We start from the raw sequence: 12091 nt of genomic DNA on the forward strand, positions 1-12091 counted from the left end.
AATACCAAAAATACCCTTCAGTGGCAAGTTACCATGCAATTCAATCCTTTAATCAAACTGCATCCCAAATATGTATATGAGTATGAATATATGTCAAACTCAATTTCATATTCATATTTTTCTCAATCTTTTAATGATAATTCAAATAATGAAACATTAGAAACTCTTTCTAATTTTCATTCTGCTTTGATCAAAGGCTTCCTGAATTATCATATGATTAGAATAAATAGGATGCTATCTTCTCTTACTAGAAGTGATTAATTCCTTATTGACCTACTCATAATCTTCGTACACAATCCACCATATCCAGAAGACCTCGTACATAACTTATTGTCATGAATGAGTGTAAACCAAAACATAGGTTCATGTGCACAAGATACCATGGTGATCTCAGGTCAAAGGATCAGTTGCACAACTCCCACTAAGAGAATCATCTTTTGACATGTAAGTAAGACTTCATAAGATTTCTCTTTGTAGGTCAATTCAGTGAACTCATTCTTCTAATGAGCACCCATATCTTTGTATTAGTGTCTCCACACAAATGATTGTGAGATCAATCATCCTCTGCATCGAGCATACATAAGACATGTCAGTCTTTCCGGTAATCATTGATCCCCAACTCAATGTACCAATGACTGGGAATATTTAAGATTAGGATTTTAGGATTTTAAGTCTCACTAGTATGATCTCATCATAGTCTTAAAACCATTGCCCTAATCTAAGGAGTTTATCATAAATATAATCAACAGCATATGATAAAATATAATGCCTTTATTCATATTTAAATGTCATGTACATGATTTGGACAAATCAAAAGAAAAACCCTTCGCAATACATATTGTGATTGGCTTGTAGGGCATCTACTCTTTCAATCTCCCACTTGCACTAAAGCCAATCGTTCTTATATTTTATCCCCATACAATCGAGGTAGCGATCGAACTGCTGTTGTGGTAGAGCTTTAGTGAACGGGTCTGCTATGTTGTTCTTGGTGTCTACTCGTTCAATGACTATGTCTTGTCTCTCGACAATCTCTCGAACAAGATGGAAGCGTCTTAGAATGTGCTTGGATTTGTGATGAGACCTTGGTTCCTTCGCTTGAGCAACAGCTCCAGTGTTATCACAATAAACTGGGACTGGTCCAGCAATCTCGGGAACTACTCCTAACTCAGAGATGAACTTCTTCATCCAGACAGCTTCCTTAGCGGCTTCACTTACAGCAATGTATTCTGCCTCAGTAGTTGAGTCAGCTACAGTTTGCTGTTTGGAACTCTTCCAGCTCACTGCACCACCATTTAGGGTAAAGACATACCCTGAAGTGGACTTGCTATCATCTGGGTCTGATTGAAAACTAGAATCAGAAAATCCTTCTAGTTTCAACTCAGATCCTCCATAAACTAGAAAAATATCTTTAGTCCTTCTCAAGTACTTAAGAATATTTTTCACAGCTATCCAATGATCCTCTCCTGGATCAGCCTGAAATCTACTTGTTATGCCTAAGGCATAAGCAACATCAGGCCTAGTACATAGCATAGCATACATAATCGATCCTATTGCCGAAGCATAGGGAATAGAATTCATTCTATTCCTCTCTTCAGATGTCTTAGGAGACATCTTCTTAGAGAGACGTATGCCATGACTCATAGGCAAATAACCTCTTTTACTTTCTTCCATGCTGAATCTTTTCAGCACATTATCTATGTACCTAGACTGGGACAAGCCTAGCATCCTTTTAGATCTATCCCTATAGATCTTTATACCAAGTATATAGGATGCTTCTCCCAAGTCTTTCATGGAAAAGCTTTTTGACAGCCAAGTCTTGACCGATTGTAACATTGGAATATCATTTCCAATGATCAGTATGTCATCTACATACAATATTAAGAAGACAATGGCACTCCCACTAGTCTTCTTGTACACACATGGTTCATCCATATTTTTGATAAAACCAAACTCTTTGACTGTTGTATCAAAACGGATGTTCCAACTCCTCGATGCTTGCTTTAATCCATAAATGGATCTCTTAAGCTTGCATACTTGATTTGCTCTCTTACTTGAGACAAATCCTTCTGGCTGTGTCATGTAAACTTCTTCCTCAAGATAACCATTAAGGAAGGCGGTTTTGACATCTATCTGCCAGATTTCATAATCATAGTATGCAGCTATTGCAAGCAAAATCCGAATAGATTTGAGCATAGCTACTGGCGAAAAAGTTTCATCATAGTCAATTCCTTGCTTTTGCCTGAAACCTTTTGCCACCAATCTAGCCTTGTAGGTTTCTACTTGGCCATCTGCTCCAATCTTTTTCTTATAGACCCATTTGCAACCTATAGGGTTTACACCCTCTGGTGCATCAACCAAAGTCCATACTTGGTTGGTATACATAGAATCTATTTCGGATTTCATGGCTTCTAGCCATTTGTCAGAGTCATTACTCATGACAGCTTCCGAATAGGTCAGAGGATCATTATTCTGAACAATGTGGGCTTCATCATTTTCAATGATGAACCCATATCTCTCAGGTGCCCTTCGCACTCTATCTGACCTTCGGAGAGGAGATGTGTGTTGTGGTTGTACCTCATCAATGGGTACATCTGGTTGAAGAATTTCTTGTGTTTCTATTTGTAGGTCTTGAACTTCTTCAAGTTCTATTTTTCTATCCTTGCCCTTTTCTAAGATAAACTCTTTTTCTAAGAAAATGGCATGCCTACCTACAAAAACTTTTTGTTCGGTAGGATGATAGAAGATGTATCCTATACTATCTTTAGGATAACCTACAAAAATATATTTATCTGATCTAGCACTTAGCTTGTGTCCAAAATTTCTTTTGACATAAGCTTGACAACCCCATATCTTAAGATACTTAAGATTAGGCTTCTTTCCTCTCCATATCTCATATGGAGTGCTAGGTACAGACTTAGAAGGTACCCTGTTTAATATTAGTGCAGCAGTCTCTAGGGCAAAACCCCAGAAGGAAATAGGAAGATCAGTAAAGCACATCATGGACCGTACCATATCTAATAAAGTACGATTCCTCCGTTCAGCTACACCATTTAATTGTGGCGTATACGGAGGTGTCCATTCAGAGAGAATGCCCTTTTCTTTAAGATGATTTAAAAACTCACTAGAAAGGTATTCACCTCCTCGATTAGATCGAAGGATTTTAATACACTTTCCGGTTTGTTTTTCAACCATACTTTGATACTCTTTAAACTTATCAAAAGCTTCGGATTTATGTTTCATAAGATACACATATCCGAACCTTGATAAATCATCAGTGAATGTGATGAAGTAAGAGTATCCACCTCTAGCTGGAGTTGTCATAGGACCACATACATCTGTGTGTATAAGTCCTAATAACTCACTTGCCCTTTCTCCATGTCCAGTGAATGGAGACTTAGTCATTTTACCCATAAGACAAGATTCACAAGTTCCTAATGATTCATAATCATAAGGATCAAAGAACTCTTCTTTGTATAACTTGTTGATTCTTGATTCACTTATGTGACCAAGTCGGCAATGCCAAAGAAGGGTGTTATTTACTTCCTCTCTCTTTCTTTTATTGCTTTTATTAATATGAAAGACATTGTCATTAAGTAATAAAACAAGAAGACCATTTTTCATAATGCCATTGCAAAGATGCTTATTACAAAAATAAATAGAGCAACCATTGCCCTTTCCATTAATTTCAAATCCTTTCTTTAACAACAAAGGAATGGAAATTACATTTCTAATAATTTTGGGCATATAATAACAATCTTCTAATTGTAGGAGCTCTCCCGAAGGTAACTCCAAGTTGTAGGTTCCAACAGCTTCAGCCTGGATGGACTCTCCTCCAGCGCCATACAGCTCGAAGTCACCTTTCTTCAAAATTTTAATTTTCTGTAGTCCATGCAAAGATTTGCAAATGTGAAAACCACAGCCGGTATCCAATACCCATGAATTTGAATTTGAAGAACTTAATGACAAGTTGGCATGTAACATAAACATACCTTTTGATGCAACTCTTGCATCGGTCTTCATACTTGCAAGAAAACTCTTGCAATTCCTTTTCCAGTGGCCAGCTTTGCCGCAATGAAAACAGGTACTTGATCCGGAGTTTTTCTTTCCTTTTTTCTTTTTGATGCTACTCTTGGGGTTCAATCGTTTCTTAGAACCCTTATTGCCCGATTTTCTCTTAGAGGTGCCATCTATAAGAAGGAGTGGACCTTTATCCTTCTTAATATGGCCTTCAGCTGTTTTGAGCATATTTAACAGCTCGGGCAGGGAGGTGTTCAGCTTGTTCATGTGAAAGTTCACAACAAACTGAGAGAATGAATCTGGCAGTGATTGCAGGATCAAATCCTGACTGAGCTCACTATCCATAGCAAAACCTAATTGACTTAATCTAGTGATTAAGTCTATAACCATAAGAACATGGTTTTGCACTGGAGTTCCTTTATTCATTCTAGCACGGAACAACTGCTTAGATATCTCATACCTAGCAGTCCTGCTTTGTTCTCCATACAACTCTTTTAAATTGAGAAGTATGGATTGAGTATCCATGCCTTCATGTTGCCTCTGTAATTCATTGCTCATAGAGGCAAGTATGATACATTTGACATTCAAACTGTCATTTTTCCACATCTTATGTGTGGCAACCTCCTCTTCTGTAGCATCATCCCCTAGATCTCCAAGATCAGGGGTTTCAAGTATATAGGAAATTTTCTCCTGAGTGAGTACTATCTTTAAATTCCTCAACCAGTCCACATAGTTTGGTCCGGTCAACTTGTTGGCATCTAAGATGCCTCTTAGTGAAAGTGAAGAAGCCATTTAATAATTCTACATATGTAAGAACATAACTAATATAAGCAGACCAATCATGATGACATGTTTGCAACTAGATAAGGACTTTAATCTAATTTGTCTCCTACTATTTTTATCGAATATCATAGCCCTCTCCTATGATAAACGTGAAAATATAATTTTTCTTAGTAGGGTTGAGATCCTAATTCATCATAAAAAGCCTTGTGGTTACACAACAAACCTTTATGAGTTCAAAGGTAGGAAACTCTTTCCGATTGCATCTCATGCAATTCTCAACTTTATCTTGTCCTCTTAAAATACTTATTGCCTTGTGTTAGCACAACAAACAATAATATTTTAGTTAAGTCAAACCCTTCATTTCCTTATAGTCATATTCGAATAATATTGCCCTTGTGGTTGCACAACAAGGCAATATATTAAAATATGCCATAAGCATCTTAATGCACCAAGACAGTATAACATCAGTCCCCATTGCAAGTTTTGTGTTAGCACAACAAACTAGCATGGATCTTGACATAATAATATCGAGGCATGAAGGAAGGCTATCAATAGTATTATATCAATATTAAGCTTATCCATAATAGACAATCAAACAATTGGCCAGGTAAGCAGGTGGGAGGCTCCCCTTACTCAAAGAGTAAGGTCCTAATTAAGTAACCACCTTTAGTGCTTTCCTTAGACACCAATTAGATTAATTGTTCTAGAATGGGTTAGCTCAAAATTTTTTAACACTATGACTTAATATAATTTTTATTGAGGGCTTACTAGTCTCTAGCACATTCTTTAATTGTAACATATATTTAACATATCTAAAATAAGCTATTATGCATCATAGCTATCTCATAGCATGTATAAATCATAAGCAACTAATTAACATGCTTCAACATATTTTCATATGGAAAATTTCATATCATGACATTTTATTACATATCATATCATATATGAATCATATATTTCAGCATTTCATTAAGCATATGACATTACTATCTCATAGTAAATTAATAATCATACATCATGCATTATTATTTGATTGAACCAATTAAGGATAGCTCTGATACCACTGAAGGGTTCTAGCATGTCATAATGGGCAGCGGAAGCTAGGGATTTTAAAATTTTCTTAATAAAGTCCCTATGCATGAAACCCTTTTAAGCCTAGATCACCTTAATGATTACAATCAAATAATATAAAATAAATACAGAATTAGTAGAATACCTCAAACGCTAATCCAAAGGGTACAATCTCCACGAGGCGTCCAAGTGTCCGCCCTCCAATGGTGATCCACACGAAAACTTGATCAAGACTTTAGCTCCAAAGACTTTTGATCCTTAATGCAGAATTCTTCTAAAGAACTCTAACGGCTTGTTTTCCTTCCTTTCTATTTTTCTTTAGCCTTCTAAAATCGCTTCTAATCTTTTTGTCCTAATGAAGACCACCTTGTCTTGGCTTAGGACACACTAGAAGCAATGTTAGAAAGAAAGAAACTAATGTAAGAAAGAAGGGATATGAGAGAGAGAGAGTTGGATTGATTTCCGATGATTTGAAAACACCGGGAGCATTCCTATTTATAGATGGCGTGGGGATGCATCACCAAAGGATGCATCCCATCCACACATCCTTCAGATGGGGCGTGATAAGAGGAGAGAAGGCGCCACAAAAATAGGGAGAGGCGTATCAAAAGTGGTTATGATAAGATCAAGCGCTTATGATGTGGCGCTTGATTCCCTAAGCACCTCTTCATGAAAATGCGCCGTACTCTTCCCTTTTTTTTACTTCTTCTCACGCAAGAAAAATAGGAACCAACCTTATCCATTCATCAAGGGTTGATGATGATCCAAAGGCCATGAAAGAAGGCGCCATATATCCCTTAGGCGTGATGAAGAGAGAAGAGAGAGAATGGATAAGATCAAATAAATGGTTCATCCTTATCCATTTAATCTTCACGTATTCTCTCTCTTTCCTTCACCTATTTTTCATCTCCACGCCTCCCAATGATATCCATCACGTCATCATGATCTCCCATCATCCTATGATGAAAATCCAATGGCTCCAATTCATGGTGCCATCCATTTGATCCATCTCTTCATCCAAATGTTGATCCAACGGTCAAAAATGAATGATTTATCAAATCTAATCCAATTAGACTCAAACCAAGCCAATTAGGAGCCAACTCTTGGCTAACCCATATTAGAATATGATCTAATCAAATTAGATCAATTAAGAATCAGATTCGAATCCAATTCAAATCAGATTCGAATCCAGTTCGAATCAGGAGCTAAGGTTTGCAACACCTGCTAGGATGTTTATCTTGCAAACATGATCTAATCCAATTAGACCCTTGATAAGTTTTCTTGTGTGTGACCCATTGGGTTCCATACTTAGCCAGCAATAGGTGTGAGTGCGAGTTGACCCAACTTGATTAGAACTCTTCTAATCGATTTAAGTCCAAACTGCGCGAACCCGAACTTAACAATTAGAATCCTTTCTAATTGGTGATCGAATTAAACTCTTTAATTTGATCAAACCTATAAGACAAGATTGACGTCTAGCAACGTGTCATGTCTACCCGAAAAATATGGAATTTGGTGGAAATACCAAAAATACTCTTCAGTGGCAAGTTACCATGCAATTCAATCTTTTAATCAAACTGCATCCCAAATATGTATATGAGTATGAATATATGTCAAACTCAATTTCATATTCATATTTTTCTCAATCTTTTAATGATAATTCAAATAATGAAACATTAGAAACTCTTTCTAATTTTCATTCTGCTTTGATCAAAGGCTTCCTGAATTATCATATGATTAGAATAAATAGGATGCTATCTTCTCTTACTAGAAGTGATTAATTCCTTATTGACCTACTCATAATCTTCGTACACAATCCACCATATCCAGAAGACCTCGTACATAACTTATTGTCATGAATGAGTGTAAACCAAAACATAGGTTCATGTGCACAAGATACCATGGTGATCTCAGGTCAAAGGATCAGTTACACAACTCCCACTAAGAGAATCATCTTTTGACATGTAAGTAAGACTTCATAAGATTTCTCTTTGTAGGTCAATTCAGTGAACTCATTCTTCTAATGAGCACCCATATCTTTGTATTAGTGTCTCCACACAAATGATTGTGAGATCAATCATCCTCTGCATCGAGCATACATAAGACATGCCAGTCTTTCCGGTAATCATTGATCCCCGACTCAATGTACCAATGACTGGGAATATTTAAGATTAGGATTTTAGGATTTTAAGTCTCACTAGTATGATCTCATCATAGTCTTAAAACCATTGCCCTAATCTAAGGAGTTTATCATAAATATAATCAACAGCATATGATAAAATATAATGCCTTTATTCATATTTAAATGTCATGTACATGATTTGGACAAATCAAAAGAAAAACCCTTCGCAATACATATTGTGATTGGCTTGTAGGGCATCTACTCTTTCATCCTATTTCAAGTAGGAATCCCAGTCCTACTCCAACTAGGATTCCCAGTCCTAATCCAATTAGGACTCTAGGAATCCTACTTGAAGTAGGACTCTTGTTTCAAGTCAATTAATTAATTCCCTTTTCTTCTTCAACTGAATATCAATCGAATTGATTACTTGTGATTCCTATTCATGATTCAACCATCGGATCGGTCAATACTTCTAGTGTGTGTGCAGTCAAACTACAATAACCTCACTGTGAGTAGCCGAAGCACCGCAGGTCAAAGGACCAGTCACACTACTGCAACATCAAGCAAGTCACTGACGAGTGGATAGACATCCAAGTGACTTCTTGTATTGGTCACGCTCAGTACCCTTGTTCTCTAACAAGCACCTGCACTATCACTTCAGTGTCCCTACACTGTGGACTCAAGTCTCGTCCATCCAGAAGGAAAGTGATCTGTGCACTGATCGGATCGATCACCGTCCTCGTGATGATCCATTGATCAGGAGCATTTAGAAATTAATCACCAATGATACATGGCTCAAATTCTCAACTCTTGAGAATATGTATCATCATCTTATTAATTTCTTGGACGATTCATAGACACATAAATAATATGAATGAAAAGATGCCTTTTATTTATTCAATAATAAATAGTCAAGTATAAAATTATGTCCCTAGAATTAATAATGTGTTAGCCAGATTGGCTTCTAGGGCATACATCTAACAATCTCCCACTTGCACTAAAGCCAATCAGTCATATATCTAAGCCCCATCTTCTCAAGGTGGGCTTCAGTCTTTTGCTGACTTAGCTGCTTAGTGAACGGGTCTGCCACGTTATCCGCGGAGTCTACTCTCTGCACCTCTACATATTTCTTCTCAACATTGTCGCGTATGAGGTGGAAGCGCCGCTCTATGTGCTTGGACTTCTGATGAGACCTTGGTTCCTTAGCAAGAGCTATGGCGCCATTATTATCGCAGTAGAGTGTTATGGCATCTGATGTCATCACGTCCAACTCTGCAATGAATTTCTTGAACCAGAAGCCTTCCTTAGCAGCTTCAGAGGCGGCGATGTATTCAGCTTCCATAGTAGAATCAGCAATGATCGGTTGTTTAGAACTCTTCCAATTCACCGTACCACCATTGCACAAGAACACATATCCAGATGTTGACTTCCTATCATCGACATCAGTCATGAAGTCTGAATCTGTGTACCCTTCTACCTTTAACTCTGATGATCCTCCAAAAACCAAGAATAAATCTTTAGTTCTTCTCAAGTACTTAAGAATATTCTTCACAGCTGTCCAGTGTTCTTCACCTGGATTCGACTGATATCTGCTTGTGACACTCACAGCAAGAGCTATATCAGGTCGTGTACATAACATGGCATACATGAGGCTCCCTATTGCCGATGCATAGGGTATCTTGCTCATGCGTTGAATCTCTTCAGATGTGTTGGGGCACATCTTCTTGGAGAGATGAATTCCATGCCTTAGGGGTAAGAGACCCCTCTTGGAGTTTTCCATGTTGAACCTCTTCAGCACCTCCTCTATGTACATCTTCTGTGAAAGGCCAAGCATCCTTTTAGATCTATCTCTATAGACCTTTATTCCCAAAATATAGGATGCTTCCCCAAGGTCTTTCATGGAGAATTCTTTTGACAACCAGACCTTGACCGAGGTTAGCATGGGAATATCATTCCCTATCAGTAGGATGTCGTCCACGTACAGTACGAGAAATACGACAGCGCTCCCACTAACCTTTTTGTAAACACACGGTTTCTCTTCGTTTTTGATGAAATCAAACGTTTTGATTGCGTCATCGAAACGAGTGTTCCAACTCCGAGATGCTTGCTTTAGTCCATAGATGGACCTTTGCAGCTTGCAGACCTTGTGATCTCCATCATTGGAAGTGAAACCCAAAGGCTGTTCCATATAGATATCTTCATCAAGATATTCATTCAGGAAAGCAGTTTTCACATCCATCTGCCAGATTTCATAATCATGAAATGCTGCAATGGCAAGCAATGTTCGGATGGATTTTAGCATGGCTACAGGTGAAAAGGTCTCCTGATAGTCAATGCCTTCGCGCTGACTATACCCTTTCGCCACAAGCCTTGCCTTATAGGTCTCTACCTCTCCATCCGAACCTATCTTCCTTTTGTAGATCCATTTGCATCCAATAGGTACAATACCTTCTGGTGGATCTACTAAGGTCCAAACTTGGTTGGAATGCATGAAGTCTAACTCTGACTTCATAGCTTCCAACCATTTCTCGGAATTGACATCAGATATCGCCTCGTTGTAGATTTTGGGATCCTGTATGTGATCCCTATCTCCCACTAGGAACATTTTCTCGGTATCCTCTTCTAGTATACCTAAATATCTATCGGGAGGATGGGAGACCCTACTAGATCTACGAGGTGGTCGAGGGACATCGTGTACTGGCTCTGTATGAATGGGTTCAATAGGATCCATGATTCGTTGCTTTTCAGAGACTTTCTCTTCAAGCTCAATTTTCCTCCCACTGCCTCTATCAAGGATAAACTGGTTTTCCAAGAAGATGACGTGACGGCTCACAAACACATTGTGATCCTCTGAGATGTAAAAATTGTATCCTAATGACTCTTTAGGATATCCTATAAAACGAGCATTTATGGTCCTAGCCTCTAACTTGTCTGCCTGTAGTCTCTTGACGTGGGCCGGACATCCCCAAATCTTGAGATGACCAAGACTTGGTTTCTTACCATGCCATATCTCATACGGTGTGGTAGCAACATATTTAGAGGGAACTCTATTCAGTAGATATACTGCGGTAAGTAAGGCATCTCCCCAAAGAAACATAGATAAATCAGTGAAGCTCATGATGGACCTGACCATATCCAATAGGGTTCGATTCTTTCTCTCTGACACCCCGTTGAGTTGAGGTGTACCCAGAGGTGTCCACTGTGAGACTATGCCGTTTTCCTTGAGATAGTCTCGGAATTCTCCACTAAGGTATTCTCCTCCTCGATCTGATCGAAGAGCCTTAAGAGGTTTTTCAGTTTGTTTTTCTACTTCATTCTTGAACTCTTTGAACTTTTCAAAAGATTCAGACTTGTGTCTCATAAGATACACATACCCATACCGTGAATAATCATCGGTAAAGGTAATGAAGTACGAATAACGTCCCCTGGCTAGCACATCGAATGGGCCACATACATCTTTATGTACTGTTAGATGTATGCCCTAGAAGCCAATCTGGCTGACACATTATTAATTCTAGGGACATAATTTTGTACTTGACTATTTATTATTGAATAAATAAAAGGCATCTTTTCATTCATATTATTTATGTGTCTATGAATCGTCCAAGAAATTAATAAGATGATGATGCATATTCTCAAGAGTTGAGAATTTGAGCCATGTATCATTGGTGATTAATTTCTAAATGCTCCTGATCAATGGATCATCACGAGGACGGTGATCGATCCGATCAGTGCACAGATCACTTTCCTTCTGGATGGACGAGACTTGAGTCCACAGTGTAGGGACACTGAAGTGATAGTGCAGGTGCTTGTTAGAGAACAAGGGTACTGAGCGTGACCAAGACAAGATGTCACTTGGATGTCTATCCACTCGTCAGTGACTTGCTTGATGTTGCAGTAGTGTGACTGGTCCTTTGACCTGCGGTGCTTCGGCTACTCACAGTGAGGTTATTTTAGTTTGACTGCACACTACATGGTCTCTAGCCATATGGGTCCATGCAGTGTAGATTGGCTGCAGTAAGTTCACTGTAGGAGTAGGGTATGCACCTACAAGGAATCTATCGACCTTGATAGAAGAGGAGTGATCCTATATGATTT

The sequence above is a fragment of the Phoenix dactylifera genome, chromosome 1 (genome assembly GCF_009389715.1).
Source record: "Phoenix dactylifera cultivar Barhee BC4 chromosome 1, palm_55x_up_171113_PBpolish2nd_filt_p, whole genome shotgun sequence".
Classification (NCBI taxonomy): domain Eukaryota; kingdom Viridiplantae; phylum Streptophyta; class Magnoliopsida; order Arecales; family Arecaceae; genus Phoenix; species Phoenix dactylifera.